This window comes from Meriones unguiculatus, chromosome 15 (assembly GCF_030254825.1).
Source record: "Meriones unguiculatus strain TT.TT164.6M chromosome 15, Bangor_MerUng_6.1, whole genome shotgun sequence".
In the NCBI taxonomy this organism is placed as follows: Eukaryota; Metazoa; Chordata; class Mammalia; order Rodentia; family Muridae; genus Meriones; species Meriones unguiculatus.
The window spans coordinates 26,584,398-26,603,880 of record NC_083362.1 but is presented as its reverse complement, the minus strand read 5'-3'; positions in this window follow the sequence as shown (position 1 = coordinate 26,603,880).

Genomic DNA, 19,483 nt, shown 5'->3' with positions numbered 1-19,483 from the left:
ATTTTCTTTCTATTTTATGAATTTTGACAAATTTGAATTTTAAACATATCTATTTCCCTATATTGAATATCATCAATAGCAATTACACTAGGTCTTTGTGCTCAGGGATAAACACTGGAGAAAACAGGAACGAAAGTGTTGGTTCACAAATCTTGATGCATTAGCACACTCCCAGTCTAGGTGCCTGTGATGTCATCATTGGTAGCTACTGCCAGGAGCCCCAGATAAAAAAAAAAAAAAGGACCCTTGCCTCTTACTGCTCTCTCTCTTTCTTGCCCTTGCTGAAAGGGTCTCTCTCCTCTTTCCCCTCTTTTAGGGCACCCCTCCCACATCTCTGTCTGTCTGTCTCTGTCTGTCTCTCCCTTGTCTGTCTCTGCCTCTACCCTCACCACAGTCTGTCTCTCTGCCTTCATGGCTCACTAGGGCCCTAACCCTCTTCTGCTTCCTGAATAAATATCTTTCATATAAGATCTGTTATGTGCATGGTTTCATTTTAATATAAATACTATCAGCAAGCACTCATGCTTTTATCTCAAATTGAAAGGTATGTGTGTAACTTTTTCCTACAGAATGCTGGGAGTAGATGTTATTAATAACCTGGTCATCTTTTGCAATCTGAAAAGCCAGGCTGCACCTAAATACCCCTGAGTATTGCTTTTTAGTCAATAGAACTCATTTTTATGAAAGAGGTCCCATGTACTTAGCAGAAGACTCTACTATTATGCTTATTCCAGCCCTTCCTCTCCCTTGTTATTATTTCATATCTAAACTTTTAATGGATAGCATGATGATTCTCTTTCTTCAAAAGAAACAAACACCTCATGACTTTTCCTTAAACTGGACTTGTGTCTTTATTTCTTTATGTCTTATATGTGGATTATATGTGGATTTTATGAAGAAAGAGTTTTACCTACTATATAATCCTGCATCACTTGTAGGTGATAGCTTATATATTGATATCTTGAAAATGTGTTTGTCTGAATGGATAGACTTAGGGCCAAATTGTAAAGTTTATGCTTCTAGACATACATTTACAATGCAAAATAAAAATTCTCATATCTCAAAATGTTTCAGTGAAAAATACTATGTGGACATTGTAAAGAAGATGAAATTAGTCACATGAATGAAATCCAAATGCCAACATTTCAGAAATTAGAATTATTAATCAATATTTAAGATTTCTCTACAACAGAGATGAGGCTTTCTGTCTATTGTGACATTCTAAATTTAACAGTGTCAATAACAGCAAATAATTCTGAATTATTAATTTAAATATGAATCAGTTATTGTCATTACTGTCATCTAATACATACAAGACTAGCTGAAAATTTTTATAATAATGTATGAAAACAATGAACTTTAAAAATACTAAAATATATATTGAAACATAAATAGATTTTTAACTACCTGATTGAATATGCATAAGAGAGTTAAAATAGAAATTTGCTACAGATTAGGATTGAAACTGTAGCCAAATTATTAAATAGGCATAACTAATTGAAAATATATCATTGGAAGAAGTAATGTAAAGGGCAGTAATTTAATTCAATCAATATAAGATAAAAAGAAATGAAGCCTTGAATATTGTGTATCATATCCATAAACCAGTAGCAACACTGAGCAATGAACTGGATTTATCTGCCAATATAATAGCAGATCAGTGCAGCATAGAAATGTAGTTGGGCAATCTCAGTTCAATAACATGAACAGTATTATTATTAAGAAAATAATAGTGAATCAGGCTAGGTAATGCTCTTATTAGCATCAGAATTCAAGGAAATTTTGTTCTATTCTACAAACAGGAAACTTTTACAATCATAAATAGCTTACTTTTTGTTTAATCGGGCTTAGTATGATGATTATTTCTTTCCATTACATGTATTAGCAAAAAAGCCCAGTCATATGATCTCTATTTATAAACACATTCAGTAAAATTTGTCTTTGTCTGCATTCATTTCAATAAAAAACTGTGAGATCCATTGTGCAGCCAAATTGGAATATGCAAGAAGAAATGCTCTTTCAACTGCATTTCCTCCTTCTGCTTTAGCATTCAGATCACAGTTTTGTGTCATGTGATGCTGCTTCCCCATAGGTTAAAACTTCCTCTCTGCTAAGTCATGTAAATGTCAGCTCGTCTTAGGTGAAACAGAGTTTGAAGGCAATAGCAAGGATTGCTTCCAGAAACAAGTTTTTCTTGCTAGTTCAAATGACCAGTTGTAAAAAACATTAAGTTTATTTGAAACCATTTTCCCCAAAATGCTGTCAGTGAAAATTTACAATTTACTTTTGGCTTCAGCCAGTATAAGTGATATTGAATTATAATACATAGTCTTTCCCATTTACTATTATGTCTGAAGATTTAACACAAAGTCCTCAATTTTTCCAACCTGAATGTTTCTATATACTCATCGTAATCCTAAGAGAAAAGATAAACTAAAAAAAATATAGTCAGACCAAATTTGCTAGGCATGTCATCTCATCAAAGGATTCTTTTCTGTGTATATTCTTCTGCTGTTCTTTTAATTTTGATCTATATTTTGAACAAAAGCTTACATAAAAATGTATTTGTTATATTTGCAAAGGAAACTAAATTTCAGGGGGAAGTACTGAATTTGAAAACACTTAATTTATATATGCTTAAAGTTAGGATTTTAATTACTTGATATAATGAAACTGTATTTCAAGTAGATTCAGAACTGTAATACCATAAAACATTGATGTTCAGATATAGTTCTAATTGATATTAGGATGCTACTAATACATTGTTTAAGAGTTTCATTATTTCACTTTTCTTTTGGCTAACCTTCCCGATCCTCATCCAAAGTAATAAAGTAGCTCATATCTAGAAATTGAAGACCAAATTCTCAAACCTTAGATGTAGGATCTCAAATGAAAATCACTATGCAAAAACAAGAAAATACAGCATGTTTCAATGGAACAACTACATGTTGGAAGATCTTTAAATATTCAAAAGAATATTATTTTGTACATTGCTATTCAGATTAAAAAAGTAATGATGTGAGGCTTCTCATAATATTTCCTATAAGCCCACACCTGTTTGTCTATATCCCCCATTTTTATTCATTATTAGCCAGATAGAGCCAAGTAATTGTGGTAATGATACTTGCTTTTTTGCCCAATGCTGGAATGCTAGTAAAGTTAGGTATGCCCTGGTTACTCGCATGCCTCACTGGGTGCCTATGCCCATTGATGCCCCTCACGCTATGACTCTCTTCAGACAGAAAAGGGATCTTGGAACTACAGCCACCATTGTTACTGCCATCTCATTGGCGGCTGTTGGAGCTACCACCAGGGCATTAGCCATGAGTCATATTGGGCAGACTGCTCAGACCCTGAATAATCATTTAGCCAATGTAGCTCATGCCTTAGTTGTACATAAAGGAATTAATGCTCAACTAAAAGGAAGCTTGATGGTGTTCAATCAGAGGATTGACCTCTTGCAGGAGCAAATTGATACCCTATGGCAAATCGCTCAACCTGGCTGTCAATGAAAGTATGCTGGACTTTGTGTCACTAGCATACAACATGAGAATTTTTCCTGTGCTGCAAATCTGTCTAAACAATTGTCGAGCTATATTTTAGGTAATTGGACTGGAGAATTCGATACTACGATGGAGCAGCTGAGAGTGGCCATTGTCACAGTAAATTCTACCGGAGTGGACGCAGGACTAGCCACAGGATTATCAACATGGATTGCTGCAGCCATGAATCATCTGAAGGAATGGGCGGGCATGGGAGTGTTAGCAGGCCTTCTGGTGTTGGTCTCCTTGGTTTGCCTGTGGTATATATGCAAGATTAGAGTCTCACAACAGTGTGATGCAGCCATGATCATTCAGGCCTTTACAGCCATTGAAGCAGGACAGTCTCCCCAAGCATGGTTGGATACCATAAAAAGCTAAAATGATACGCTCAGGATGCGAGGCTAAGCACTGCACTCAGGGTCAGCCGCTTTGGACCCAGAGAAGAGCATGTCTGATTGCATGCGGGTTGATGCCCCAGGTCCCGCCTCTGAGAAAAAGGTATCGGATGGTCTGATGCTCTTTGGGTGGATGACACCTAAATGAACATCGGTACAAAGTCCCAATTTATTTCTAATATCAGAGATCAGACCTCTACTCTTGCCTGATGCGTCTAAAACAAAAAGGGGGAACTGTAGAGAGCTGCGGAATGCTATGCCTTAAAGATGGAGCTGGTTTCCGCCTTCCACCTTCCCGATGGTGAGTGCTCTCTGTCACGAACAACTCCACATTTGGCTAAGGCCGAGGATCTGGCTTGCTTCCATGTATGTGGACCTATCTGCATTGCCCCCGTGGCATGCCTGGGTTGGCTACCCAGAGGCTATTTAAGCTGTGGGCTGGCTTTCCCCGGGGTCCGAGGATTGTTCAATGTTCCTGAATAAACTGCATTGAAAAAAAAAAATTCTTTAGTATTTTAAAATCTCTTTTTTATTCTTTTCAGCATATTAATTGAGGAGCATTTCTAACATGAATGATCAGCTGCTTGAACAACTAACTACTCAGGTTTAAACACCAGGTGACATAGAACACCTGCCTTTTGCTTACAGTCTTTCAGGAGCTGCAATCCAATATCAGTCTTGATTCAGTCAGGGAAACAGATGTGACTCACAAATGAATACAGAATTAGACGTTTTCATGAATTTGTGACGGGTTGGGACACGTAGCAGAATGAAAATTCCCACAGCCTGCTTGGGAAAGTGCTACTGAGGTTCACGGAAGTCAAATTGCAGACTTTCTAACAAACAGCAGAACCAAAAGTCATCAACTAATGTCCCCGAAGCAGGCACATTCCTTGAGGGTATATGAAAAACTACAAAATATCTGTTTGGAAAATGGAATATGGTCCTCAACAGCTTGCCTGGATACTGTTGGTAATTTTCTGCTATGTGAATAATAACAGTTTTTTTTTAATGTGATATTCTAAATAGTCTGAAATTCTCATAGAGAAATTGTATTCCAGAACTTTTTGGTGAAGGGGACTGTGGAAACATGGGTTACAGACAATAATATCTTGTTGACCTCTGTGCCTTAAATGATCATCCTTACATGACCATTCTATTTTTTTTTCAGTACTTCTTAACTATAAAACACAAAAATAGCACAAGAAACTGTGACTCTAGTATATTTCTCTCTGTCTTTACTGGTGTTAGAAAAGTAATCAAGTCTTTTTTGTCAACATTATACTGCAATGGAAGGAGCACAGACTGCGGAGCTTGCACTCCAGACTGAGTGGTCTTCGGTCCTTTTGAGAGGACATTGCAATCTCCAAATCCCCACATAGTGATGTAAAGTTAGCAAAAAAGATTTTCATTATTGGCAATTCAAGGGTTGTTGAATAAACAACTACTCTATTACCTATTTCATAGTTACAGAGTCTACATGAATGCAGGACATAAGAGAAGGAGTAAAATAGCAATCAATGGTGAAATTCATTTAGAAATTTGTTCTGCCACACAAGGTGTATACCTTGTTTTTGTTAGACTTTCCATATTATTTTCCATTCTATGAAGTATTTTAAAGGTGACGTATGAGACAGCTTTATGATAAGTTATAACACAAGCATAGGGCATAGAGGAAGACATGAAGCAATTATGCATCCACAAGAAATGCCAATTAAAAACAGCAGGCCCTTCAATTACGATATGAAGAAGTGTAAGATAAAAAAAATACAACAAAAAACTTGTTGTCTGGTTGCAGATTTGCCTTGGGAAGTGACTTTGGCTGATTACAGCTATTGGCAACTGGAATGAATGAGAACTTGCACAACATTGTATTTTAAAAGCTCTAAGGCTGATACCACCATGATAAGACAAAGAAGCTGTTGAGAAATGACATCACTGAGAAAAGAGTGTATCTTCATTCTCAGATTTTCAGAGAACTAATCCTCTTTCCAGCTTGGATACAAATAGGTTCCCTCTCTTATAATTAAACATTGTTTCCATATTGAGATGACCATCAATATTTTGTAACCTCTTCCTGGAATGTCAATTCTAGAATGATCTGCCTTTTATTCTGGTGAATCCCAGCCAACATGTGAGTCATTGCTCATGAGGCACTGGATAGTTGTGACTTCTTCTGCCCATACTACCAGGTGAAGTGAAAAGGATTCACTGTTTGGGTTTCTGTTTAATGAGATTCCCCTTCACTAGGAGCAGCCAGAAACCTCACTGTTGGAATTGAGCTGAAATTCTTTTCTAACAAATAGATAATGTCAGTCAATCATTTTAAATAAGATCCAACCACTTTTTTATACAGTTTGCTAGTTGTCAGAAATTTTTCATTCAGCCTATATGTGAGTTGAAGAGGGGAGGGTTTATCAGGTCTAGGTGCCATAAGATCCTAGGAAAATTTGATTTAATTTGATTTAATTTGTTTCTGTTTGTGAGGTTTTATGGTCTTTCTTCCATATTTGATATATCAGAAATTCCCAACAGTATCCAGAGTCTGTAAAATGGGCTCCAGGTAACTGAAGTCACATTGGTTTTCCAAGGCTTCACATATATTGGAAGATACTTGTTGATTCATGGGATTCACTTCAGGAAGCTAATTGACTTTAGGTTACTGTGGTAGGCAAAGTATTACTTCATCAAAGATATTCACATCTTAATTCCCATATATGTGACTATGTTATCCAGATTGGCAAAAGGAACTTTGCAAATGCAATTAAGGATATGTTCTTGCGGTGGAGAGGATACAAGATTAATTCCCGTGGCTGATATTATTTAGGTCTTTAGAGCTTTCATGGCTTATAGTGAATGTACAGAAGATGTGTATAACAGATTCAGTGTTATAGAAACTCATTATCATTATTGACTTAGAAGATGGAGAAAGAAATAGATTTCTTATATAAGAAATATAAGTCATAGAGTAGATAAGTTAGCTGAGCAGGTAAAGACAGTCCCCACAAAACTCTGCTAATCCAAGTTTGAATTTCAAGCTCCATTATTTCTACTATAAACTCTACATGTACCTCATGGCATAATAGACTAAATTTACATTTTACACACACACACACACACACACACACACACACACACACTAAGTAAAATTTTAGAAAGGAAATGGGAGTGGCTTCTAAAAGTTAGAGCTGGTATTCAGCTGGCAGGAAAGAAAGGAAGCCATCAGGTAAAGGTAAAGATCTGAGTCACAAATATTTAAAGAAATGCTTTAAATAAAGGATCCTCCCATAGATGCTGAGAAACAAAGTTTTAAGCCTTGTCAGCATTTGGTGGTTTGTTAGTTAATTAATTTGTTGGTTGGTTTATTTTTCTGTTCTGTTTGACGACATTTGAAAACGTGTCAGATTGGGATGCATACCATTTGCTGTTGTCTTTATCTTGGACTTCTACCTTCCATAACTGTAAAAGTCCTAATGTTTATAACTTTTATGGTCTATAGGTAGTATTTTGTGAGAGCAGCACAAATGTAAAAAGTTAAAACATTAAAAAAGTAAAGGTAACCAAAATTGACAGAGATAACACTGAAATCAATAAAAATTGAAATAAAATTTAAAAAAAAGACCAAGAAACAAGTTTCCAAGAGGAAACAAATAGCTCTACCAGGATTGGGTGATATAGGAGGTGTTATAGGAGGATATACATATTAAAGGATATACATATTAAATCTTGGTTATAAAGTGGCAGACTAGAAGTCACATTGATGAGACCTGATGGAAATAAACATACATACAATATTAATGGACCCTAATCTTAAAAGAAAAAAAGCTAGAGAAAATATAAATGTAAACTAGATTTTTTTCCTGTCAAGAAGACAAGGAAACACTCTTGAACACATTATGAGTAATATGTTTATAGCCACAGAGAGTATAAAGAGACAGTAGGGACTCTAGAAACCCAAGCCAGAGGCTGGGAGTGTGGTTTATATGAAAGGAGTCTAGAAAATTGCAGGTTTTGGGAAAGCACAAACAAGCCCATACTCTACCTTTGCCTGAACACATTATACTAGAAATATGTGGTAGAACCTGAATCAGGGTCCAGATGGGTGCAATAAAGACCACCAAACAAAGCAAGATATAACAACTATAGCAGAAGCATTGATACAGGAACCTGACACTGAGTCACAGTGCCCTATACAACTGTGTGAGCTACATATTGGTATGAAACTTGGTATGATAGGTAAGAAAAAGGGTTCATGCAGGTAGATGGCCTTTCCAAGCCTCAGTCACAGAAAACACTTCATAGAAAACTTTATCCTAAAACATCAGCAACAAGGTGATTGTTTGGATGTGGCTGTCTCAAATTTAAGCACAAAGCAGGAGTCAGACATGGAAATCCTTCTCATTAGGAAGGACACAAAAACTAGTTGAAATTATTCAGACTGGCACAGATTGATTAAATAAAATGAAATGTGCTAAGGAAGAAATAAAACTATATTATATAAATGCAGGCTTATTAGGATCAGGGGGGAAGAAAAGTGGGGGGAAAGAAGAGAGAAAAGGAAGGGAAGAAAGGGAGAAAAGGGGACAAGGGCTGCAGAACCAAGATGGATAATATAATGAAGGGCCTCTGGGAGAGGAAAAGCCCCACCCCTAGGTAGAGGGCAGGGTTTGGCAGCCACACACTGCAGCAGGTAGGGACTTTAACAACCATCCCTATCCCCAGCCAATGGAGATTAATACAAAATAAAATCAAAGGGGAGAAAAAAAAAACCCTGAATATTATTTCAACTAAGAAGAGACAATAACTGAGGTCAAAATACATCTGTTTCATTTTATTGTTTACTAATATCTATTATTTTTCATATGTAACCTGTGGACTTTATTTTTCTGTTTTAAGTTTTTAACATGCATCTTGCTATCATTTCTTTTACCTCACCTATGTGACTGCTTATACCTCTAACACATATACATTCCTTCTCATTTTTATCTTCTTTATTTCCCTATTTCACATTCTGTATTCATTTTAACTTTGTAATTCTTGGTAACCTCTGCTCTAAAGAGTAGTCTATAAAAGTCATATTTCCTGGCAGGTGCCCTGGTACTCCTGTTTCTGAATCTTACCTGGCACAGATGTGCAGTCATGAAAGTTTCTACTACAAGTTAACTCAAAGGTGTCTGTCAAAACAGTAAACTCCTTACAGAAGTTAACTTCTTCCCTAAAGAGCTACAGAAAATTGCAGAGAAGAAAGATCCCTAGTCAGCAATTCTAGCCAAGTGGTGAGCCCTTGGTTCAATGAAAGACCTAGAAGAAAATATAGAGAGTAATAGTGAAAAGCACCCGATGTCAACAAGTGTGTGCATATAACACACACACTCACACACATACATAGATACACACACACACACACACACAACATAGGAGACAATGACACATTTAAAAGCTCCTTAACGCTTAAAAGAAGGAGGAGGGGAGATCATTGAAAATAGAAACATAAAGTTCTACTTTAAAGGGGATTAATGGCTCTAAGGACGACATAAGCAGAAAGATGAAGCAAGGAAATCAACCGGATGTGCAAACAAGAATGTTACCATAGGGAATAAATGGTCAGTAACAAGGAAGATGTAGTAAGGAAATTCTTAGAATCAAGTTTGAATAACAACATGACTTTCCAGAACCTCAGATACAGCCAGGACAGTTCTGAGAAGAAGATTCATGAGTATAAGAGCTTATATTAAATAACTAGAGAGATTCAAAATAAATAGCAGAATGTCATAGACACAGATTTTTTACAAAGCCTAGTATAACTGCAGTAGGTGACAAGAAATACTACAGATTATTATTGAACATGTTTACATTCCGGGTCCATGGAGTCCAAGAAGGAGCTACACTGGAACTACAGTTACAGGTGGTGGGAGCTACCCAGTGTGGGTTCCTGGAACTGAACGTTAATCCTCATAAGACTGATAAGGTCTGTTAACTGCTGAGCTGTTTTTCAATCCCCAAAGTTATATTACATAATATAATTATAAAGACAAAACTGACCAGGTTACTAAGTATTTGCAAATTTGTTTAGTTCATAACAAATAAATGTTAGATGCTGTGACAAGCTATAATTTAGTTGATAGTAACACATAAACATTAATCTGGTCCAAAGCCCTGCTTCCCACAAAATAGCAGTACTGGTGACATTGTTCTAAACAGCAGGACTTTGGCCAAGTAAATAGAAGGACTGTTGCTGGGTAAACAAGGTCAGATTCCCACCCTACTGGCTGTTAAAGAAAATCTTCTTGCTTTTCCTTGATTTTGAACTTCTTTCCAACCCCTGAGAGATTACTTTGGATGTTTAGTACCTAATAAATCTTTCTTTCTGCCTACTAGCGGTCTAGTTCAGTAGTTTCTTTTTTTTTTCTTTTTTTATTTATTTTTTATATTAATTACAGTTTATTTACTTTGTATCCCAGCTGTAGCCCCCTCTTTCATTCCCTCTCAATCCCTCCTTCCCTCCCTCATCTCCCTCCTGCCCCTCTCTAAGTCCACTGATGGGAGAGGTCCTCCTCCCTTTTCATCTGATCCTAGCTTATCAGATCACTTCAGGGCTGACTACAATGTCCTCCTCTGTGGCCTAGCAAGGCTGCTCCTCCCTCAGGGGCAGGGAGGAGTTAAAAGAGCCAGCCTTTGAGTTCATGTCTGAGGCAGTCCCTGTTCCCCTACTTAGGGATCCCACTTGGATACTGAGTTGCCATGGGCTATATCTGAGTAGGGGTTCTAGGTTATATCCATTCATGGTCCTTGGTTGGAGAAACAGTCTCAAAAGAGACTCCTGGGCCCAGATATATTTGGTCCTTGTGGAGCTCCTGTCCTATCCAGATCATACTAACTCCCCCTTCTTTCATATGATTCCATGCACACTGCTCAAGGTTTGGGTATAAGTTGAAGCATCTGTTTAGATACACTGCTAGGGAGAGTCTTTCAGGGGCCCTCTGTGGTAGGCTCCTGTCCTGTTACTTGTTTTCTTCTATTTCCAATGTCCATCCCATTTGTCTTTCTAAGTGAGGATTGATCGTCTTACCCCAAGTCCTCTTTTTTGTTTATCTTCTTTATGTGTAGAGATTTCAGTATGTTTATCTTATCTTATAGGTCTAGTACCCACTTATAAGTGAATATTCAATCTGGCACTTTTTCAGACAATTAGGAATAGTGCTTCCTCAAGATCCAGCTATAACACTCCTATGCAAATATCCAAAAGATGCTCAAGTACACAACAAGGACATTTGCTCAACCATGTTTGTAGCAGCTTTATTCATAATAGCCAGAACCTGGGAACAACCGAAATGTCTCTCAGTTGAGGAATGGATACAGAAATTGTGGTACTTTTACACAATGGAATACTACTCAGCAATTCAAAACAAGGAAATCATGAAATTTGCAGGCAAATGGTGGGACCTAGAAAAGATCATCCAGAGTGAGGTATCTCAGTAGTTTCTTTGCACCATCACTATTACAATTTGTCAAGTTTGCCAAGCTTGGATAAAATGTTAACATTAACATAATCTAGGTGGAGGACATAATGCAATCCCCTGTAAAATCACTAATTTTTTAAACAGTGCAAAGCAAAATTCAAATTAATAATAATATAAAAAAGTATCCTGTTTTTATAAGCCTTATCGTTACCAACCTAACACTAGTGAGATAGGAATGAAAGTTTTGTGTCTTACTGTGTTCAAGGGGAAATTCTGATTTACACTGAATGGTGTACACAATACCCCCAAAACAAAGGAGCAGGAGTCCTTGTCCACTTCTGATAATCACCTTTGTAAGGTAAGATTGCTTGCTTATCATTCCCATACTCATTACAACTCTGCTCAAGGTTAAGTGAGGCTGCCCTCATATCTGTATTATGACTTGGTTCTAAAGAAGACATTTCTCCATAAATACATGTGAATCTGAAAGACATGCACTGACTTTTATAACTTGGAGCAATAGTTTCATTACCACCATTCCCTTCTTGCATCCTGTATTTAGTCATCTCCATGATCTGTTGTGATAAACTCTGTAGCCTCAGGATGGTAACTACTTTCTTCACAGTCCTTTAGGTCAAATTAAAAGAGGTTTGCCTCACATGCATTTGGCTAATGGCAATATAAGATTTAGATGTGAAAAAAAAAGATTTAGATGTGATGGGAAGGGTCATAAAACAGTTGAATATCCATTCATAGCATTGTCTGATTCATAGACCATGAAAATTCATGTTATTTATATTCTCTATGGCTTCTTTAAGTGTTGGATATGAAAGAGTTTGAAGAGGGAGGAGACATCTAAGGAAATTAATTTCTTGAAGGTGGAAGAAAGATAGCATGTAAAGAGCCATTAAAAAATCATAGCTGTACAAACTGCTTTTGGGTTTGCTAATTGTTTGCAAAGATTTACATAGTATCTAGAGAAGTATAAACAATAGTAAATTTTTATGTAATTTAAAAAAATTGATTTGGGTCAGTGGCAACTTATTCACGAGTATGGATGCTATTGACTTTATGTAAGAGCAATAAATATTTTGCATTTAAATTAAACTGGTGCATTACATTACTTGTACTGCACTAATGCACAAGCTTACTGAAGCATGATTTCATGCTTACAAGTAAATAGAAAGGAGAGCAGACAATACTGGAAGCAATTATTTTTCAGCCAAGTTTGAATAAAAAAAAATATTCCAAACACTACTTAGTCCACATCAAAATCTAGTTAAAAATGGTAAATCAGAAAAAAATAATGGCCACTTTAATTTGGGGGAGAGAGAATATGAGGAAGGGAGGGTGGGATTGGGAGGGAATGAGGGAACGGGATACAGCTGGGATACAGAGTTAATAAAATGTAATAAAAAAATAAAAAATAAAAGATAATAATTTGGAGGATGAAGAATGTCATTACACATATGTTATTTCTCTTTCTCATACTCATCACAGCTGCATTTTTGAAATGTGATATGCTTAAAAAATAAAGAAATGCAGCTACATGTTAAAATATAAATTATGAAGTTTATTTAAATATTTAATAACTCTTACAGAATACAAATAATGCATCTATCACCTTTTTCATCCTTTATTAAATAATTGTTATTACCAAAGAGGACAAAATTATGGTATCATTCTAATTATTTGCAAGAATTATAAATTATGATTTATTAAAATTATATGGAAATTTGGAAGGATGATATCAATATATACTGATTTAGTGATTTGGGGACAATAGCAATAAATTTCTGCATTGAAAAAGGTAATTTGTAAGAGCCAGAGTTCACCTGTAAGCCTGACCTGCCCAAGGACAGGTAACTTTCTGGGATATTTGGGAGTTGTGTTTCTTTTTCTTGGGAAAAACATGTTTTCACATTGCTAAACAAGTTTGTTTGCTGTGGAAGTACTTGTTAAATGTGAGCAGGAGGGATAATAAGCAGGAGATAAATCATGATGTATGCTTCAATATTTACTGAAGCAGTGAAGTTTTGCCTTTTTAAAAAAAATTTCTTTATTAATTACACTTTATTCACTTTGTATCCCCCCTGTGGTTGCCTCCCTCTTCCAGTCCCAATCCCTCCCTTCCTCCACCCTCTGCATGCATGCCCCTCCCCAAGTCCACTGATAGGGGAGGTCTTCTTTACTTTCCTTCTGATCCTAGTCAATTAGGTCTCATCAGGAGTGGCTGCATTGTCTTTTTCTGTGGCCTGGTAATGCTGCTCCCCCCTCAGGGGGAGGTAATTAAAGAGCAGACCAATAAGTTCATGTCAGAGACAGTCCCTGTTCCTATTACAATGGAACCCATTTGGATACTGAACTGCCATATCCCAGAAGCAGAAAGATGCACACTGTATATACTCATTCATATAGACATATAATATAGAATAAACCTACTAAAATCTGTACACCTAAATAAACTAATCAAGAGGGAGGACTCTTGCTAAAATGCTCAATCCCTATCCAGAAAGGCAAAGAGGCTGGACATCAGAAGAAGGAGAAAACAGGGAACAAGTCAGGAGCCTGACACAGAGGACCTCTGAAAGGCTCTGCCTTGCAGACTATCAATGCAGATGCTGAGACTTATGGGCAACCTTTGGACATAGTGTAGGGAATCTTAGGAAAGAAGTGGGAAACAGTAAGATCTGTAGAGGATAGGAACTCCCCAAGGAGAGCAATAGAACCAAAAAATTTGAGTACAGGGGTCTTTCCTGAGACTGATACTCCAACCAAGGACTATGCATAGAGATAATCTAAGACCCCTGCACAGATGCACAGATGAAGTTTTGCCTTTTGGAGCTTCTGCAGAGAGTGACTTGCGGCCATATCATGGAAACCCAGAGATGTACCTGACCAGAGTCTGTCAATCTGGCAATTATTCAATTAAAGCTTACTTCAAAAAGTGTGAAATTTTTTTCTCGTGAGATTTTTAGGGTTAACAAAATCTTTTATGCTTTAGTCGACACTTAACAACATTTCTTGTTTTTTTTTCTGTCCTCTTTTTATGCATTCTTTTTAATTTTAATTTTATTTTTATTAATTACAGTTTATTCACTTAGTATCCCAGCTATAGCCCCCTCCTCAATCCTCTCCCAAATCCATCTTCCCTCCCTCCCTCTTCTTCTCCTATGCTCCTCCCCTAGACCTCCCCTTCCATCTGACCCTAGTCAGGTCTCATCAGGAGTGGCTGCATTGTCTTCCTCTGTGGCCTGCTAAGGCTGTTTCCACCTCAGGGGGAGGTGATCAAAGAGCCAGCCCATGAGTTTTCATGTCAGAGACAGTCCCTGTTCCATGAATTTATCTAAAGGTCAATTCTTTGAGCAAGTATTCCCTGGTGCTTGTTCCTCAAAGTAAAAACGAAGACTGATTAAAGTTCTTATTAGCACATGTGATATCTGAGAGTAGATAGCTTAGCTCCAGTGAGGATGGGAGCTTTAGAGAAAAAAAAAATGAAGCTAGAAGTTTAGAGACCATGCTAACAACACAGGCAGAAGAAAAAGGAACAAACAGGTCAAAGTGGGCAGACCTGCAAAGCAGCATGGCTGCAGTTCCTCTCCAAAACTCTAGGGGGTGTTCCTTAGCTACAGAGACTATCTTGTACATCGTTCCCATCCTGTACTAAGCTGAATTCCCAGAAGCAGCTTCTAAGTTCAAATGTCCCGGATGCATCTAGACCGCAAGGCCTCACCCCACGCTTTCTTGGCTAGCACCCAGCCCCATCAAGACCTAAAGGCTGTTGAATGAGCACTAAGATTAGCTGGCCTTGATCCAGATCACACTATCAAAGAAGCCAGACTTAAGATGTAGGCAGCTACTTAAGATACCAGGTGTAAAATAGACAATGTATGCATGTATCTGATTGGATGGCCCTCCTCCACCTAATTTGTGTGGTTTGTGCTTTAAAACGTCACCCTGCTCTATCCACTGTGCACCCAGCCAGCACCCAGCAGTCTCTCTGATATCAGTTTTTGAATAAAGATACTTTTTGCTGGCTCGAACTTGGTCTTCACAATGGATTATTTCCCAAATTCTCGGACCTTAACAACTCCACTGAGAAGAGGGAATTCTGGAAGGAATAATACATTATCATATTAAAGGAAGAATTATTTCTTTTATCTCTTTAGCAAGGTTTAAACTGTTTCCATCTTTCTTAGGAGTTTTGTTGCCTGCCTGAGTAAGCTCCCTTGCTGGGCAATTGACTTGCCCAGTTGTAATCTTATTCACCTGTGTCAGATATGCTATTCTCTGGAAATAATAATAATAATAATAATAATGTTTCCCCTTATGGCATCTCAAGCTGTGTAACATTTATTTTTCCAGAGAGGCAACACTAAAATCTTTTAGGAGATGAGATGAAGTTGAAGAATAACCTGTAAGAGGTATCTTTAAGGTGGTACTAATCACACTCTAAAATGAATATAAGAGTGATAGTCACACAGCTCTGAATACACTAAAAACCTTGGAACTGTGTGTAAAATTCAGTAAACGTGACTCTTATTATGTGAGCTGTATGTTAATAAAGCTGTTTATAGTGAAAAACATACAAATTTCAGGTATATTTAAGTCTATTTCCTCTATTTGTGCACATATTAACATGAAACAATATACTAGGCATACTTGTTAAATAATGAGACTACAACCAAGTACGATGGTAGATAGCTGCAAACACAGCAGTCAGGAAGTAAAATCAAAGGATCAGGATCAAGTTGTATAGCAAGTTGAGCCCAACCTGGGTTAAATGAAATTTTACAACAGTAAAAAAGCAAACAACAGAAGAGTGGAAATATACTTCTAAGTGATGCAAAAAAGTAAACTAAATTCACAAGCAAAACATTTTAAATGAAATTTCATTTACATAATAAAAACTAACATTACTTGGGTGGTATGTATATATTTGCACCATAAAATACTGGAAAGGGTAAAATTTATTGATATGCTTACTCAGTTAAAAAGTTGCAAGACAACAACAGAGTACTCACTGGGGTAAAGATTGTGATATATCCCTACAAAAAAGTATATTTGCAATGAACAAGTCTATGAATAAATTTCTACATCTCAATATTACTTTCTAGAAAGTATTAAAAATAAAAATCCAAGTCACATGTGGTGGATTGTAGAAGTATGGCCTCCATGGGCTCATGTATTTGAATACTTAATCATCAGGTAATGATGCAATTTGAAACTATTAGAAGAATTAGGCCTTGCTGGAGGAGGTGTGTCACTTAGGGTGGACTTGGAAGTTTCAAAAGCCTATGCCTTTTCAGCATCTAAGGAGATGATCATGTGGTTTTTCTCCTTCAGTTTGTTTATGTGGTGGATCACACTGATGGATTTCCGTATATTGAACCACCCCTGCATGACTGGGATGAAGTGGATGCATGACTTGGTTGTAGTGGATGATGTCTTTGATATGTTCTTGGATTCGGTTTGCAAGTATTTTGTTGACTATTTTTGCATCAATGTTCATGAGGGAGATTGGCCTGAAATTCTCTTTCTTTGTTGGGTCTTTGTGATGTTTAGATACCAAGGTGACTGTGCCTTCATAGAATGAGTTTGGTAAGTGTTCCTTCTGTTTCTATCTTGTGGAATAGTTTGAAGAGTATTGGTGTTAGCTCTTCTTTGAAGGTCTGGTAGAATTCGGCTCTGAAATCATCTGGCCCTGGGCTTTTTTTGCATGGTAGACTTTTGATGACAGCTTCTATTTCCTTACACGATATAGGACTACTATGTAAAGCAAAGGATACTGTCCTCAGAACAACATGACAGCCTACAGATTGGGAAAAGATCTTCACCAATCCTATATCTGACAGAGGGCTAATATCCAGTATATATAAAGAACTAAAGAAGTTAAACAGCAAAAAATCAAGTAATCCAATTAAAAATGGGGTACAGAGCTAAACAGAGAATTCTCTGCAGAGGAATATCAAATGGAGGAGAAACATTTAAAGAAATGCTCAACCTCATTAGCCATCAGGGAAATGCATATCAAAACGACCCTAAGATTTCACCTTACACCCATCAGAATGGCTAAGATCAAAAACTCAAGAGACAACACATGCTGGAGAGGTTTTGGAGAAAGGGGAACCCTCCTCCACTGCTGGTGGGAATGTAAACTTGTACAGCCACTCTGGAAAGCAATCTGGTGCTTTCTCAGACAACTAGGAATAGCGCTTCATCAAGATCCAGCTCTACCACTCCTAGGCATGTATCCAAAAGATTCTCAAGTGCACAAAATGGACATTTGCTCAACCATGTTTGTAGCAGCCTTATTTGTAATATCCAGAAGCTGGAAACAGACCAGATGCCCCTCAGTGAAGGAATGGATGCACAAATTGTGGTATATCTACACAATGGAATATTATCAGCAATAAAAAACAAGAAAATCATGAAATTTGCAGGTAAATGGTGGGATCTGGAAAAGATCATCCTGAGTGAGCTATCCCAGAAGCAGAAAGATGCACATGATATATACTCACTCATATAGAGATATAATATAGGATAAACCTACTAAAATCTGTACACCTAAAGAAACCATCAAGAGGGAGAACTCTTGCTAAAATGCTCAATTCCTATCCAGAAAGACAAAGAGGCTGGACATCAGAAGAAGGAGGAAACAGGGAACAAGTCAGGAGCCTGCCACAGAGGACCTCTGAAAAGCTCTGTCCTGCATTCTATCAATGAAGATACTGAGACTTATGGGCAACCTTTGGACAGAGTGCAGGGAATCTTAGGAAAGAAGTGAGAAACAGTAAGATCTGGAGAGGAGAGGAACTCCATAAGGAGAGCAACAGAACCAAAAAAAAATGAGGACGGGGTCTTTCCTGAGACTGATACTCCAACCAAGAACTATGCATGGAGATAACCTAAGACCCCTGCACAGATGTAGCCCATGGCAGTTCAGTTTCCAAGTGCGTTCCGTTGTAATAGGAACAGGGACTGTCTCTGACATGAACTGATTGGCCTGCTCTTTAATTACCTCCCCCTTAGGGGTAAGCAGCATTACCAGGCCGCAGGCAGAAAAAGACAAGGCAGCCACTCCTGATGAGACCTAATTGACTATGATCAGAAGGAAGGAAAAGAAGTCCTCCCCTATCAGTGGACTTGGGGAGGGGCATGCAGGCAGAGGGTGGAGGAAGGAAGGAATTGGGAGAGAGGAGGGAGGAAACCATGGGGGTATACAAAGTGAGTAAAATGTAATTGATAAAGAAAAAAAAAAGCCTATGCCAAGCCCTCTGCCTGTGGATCAGGATATAGCTCTCAACTGTTTCTCCAGCACTGTGTCTGCCTGCATGCTGCAATGCTCCCTGCCATGATGATAATGGACTAAGCCTCTGAAACTGTAAACAAGCCTCCAATTAAATTTTGTCTTTTTATTTATAAGAGTTGCCTTGGTCATGGTGTTTCTTCACAGAAATAGAACAGTGGCTGAGACAACATTTAATAATGTAAACATCATAAAGTCATTGGTATGATTACAAATAAGTACAGGTAAATATCTTGTGGTTGCCTAATGTATGTATGTTTATTTTTATGGTGACAAAAGCCTAATAGATTCTGATTACAATTACCTGCCTGTTAGAAGGTCAAGAAGAATGTAGTGGAAATAGGTTTCTGTGATTCTAAATACTTAATACTTAATTCTTAATACTGTTTCCTATACTTTTTTGTACAGAATACTGAATCTTTCCTAATGGGTACCCAACCACTGAGCTTCAGATGTCATTAATTGTGGCATCAGATGAAAGATTATTGTTGTCTCTCTAGGGCTAATATTGAACTTCTTATCAGTATTCCCGACTCCTCAAGAAAATAATTATTACTAAAATCATTGCAAATTATAAACATTCCCTGATACAATCACCATATTTATTCGTTCCTTCTGCTGTCTTAGCACTATCACATTTTCTAATACCATTTCAAAAAGTAAAATCATCTTCACCAATTCTAGGGTCTAAATTCTATACACATACACTTACACAGAATAGCCTATCTTAATACCAACAGACAAAACAGGTAAATTATTATAAAGTATGGTTGTTCC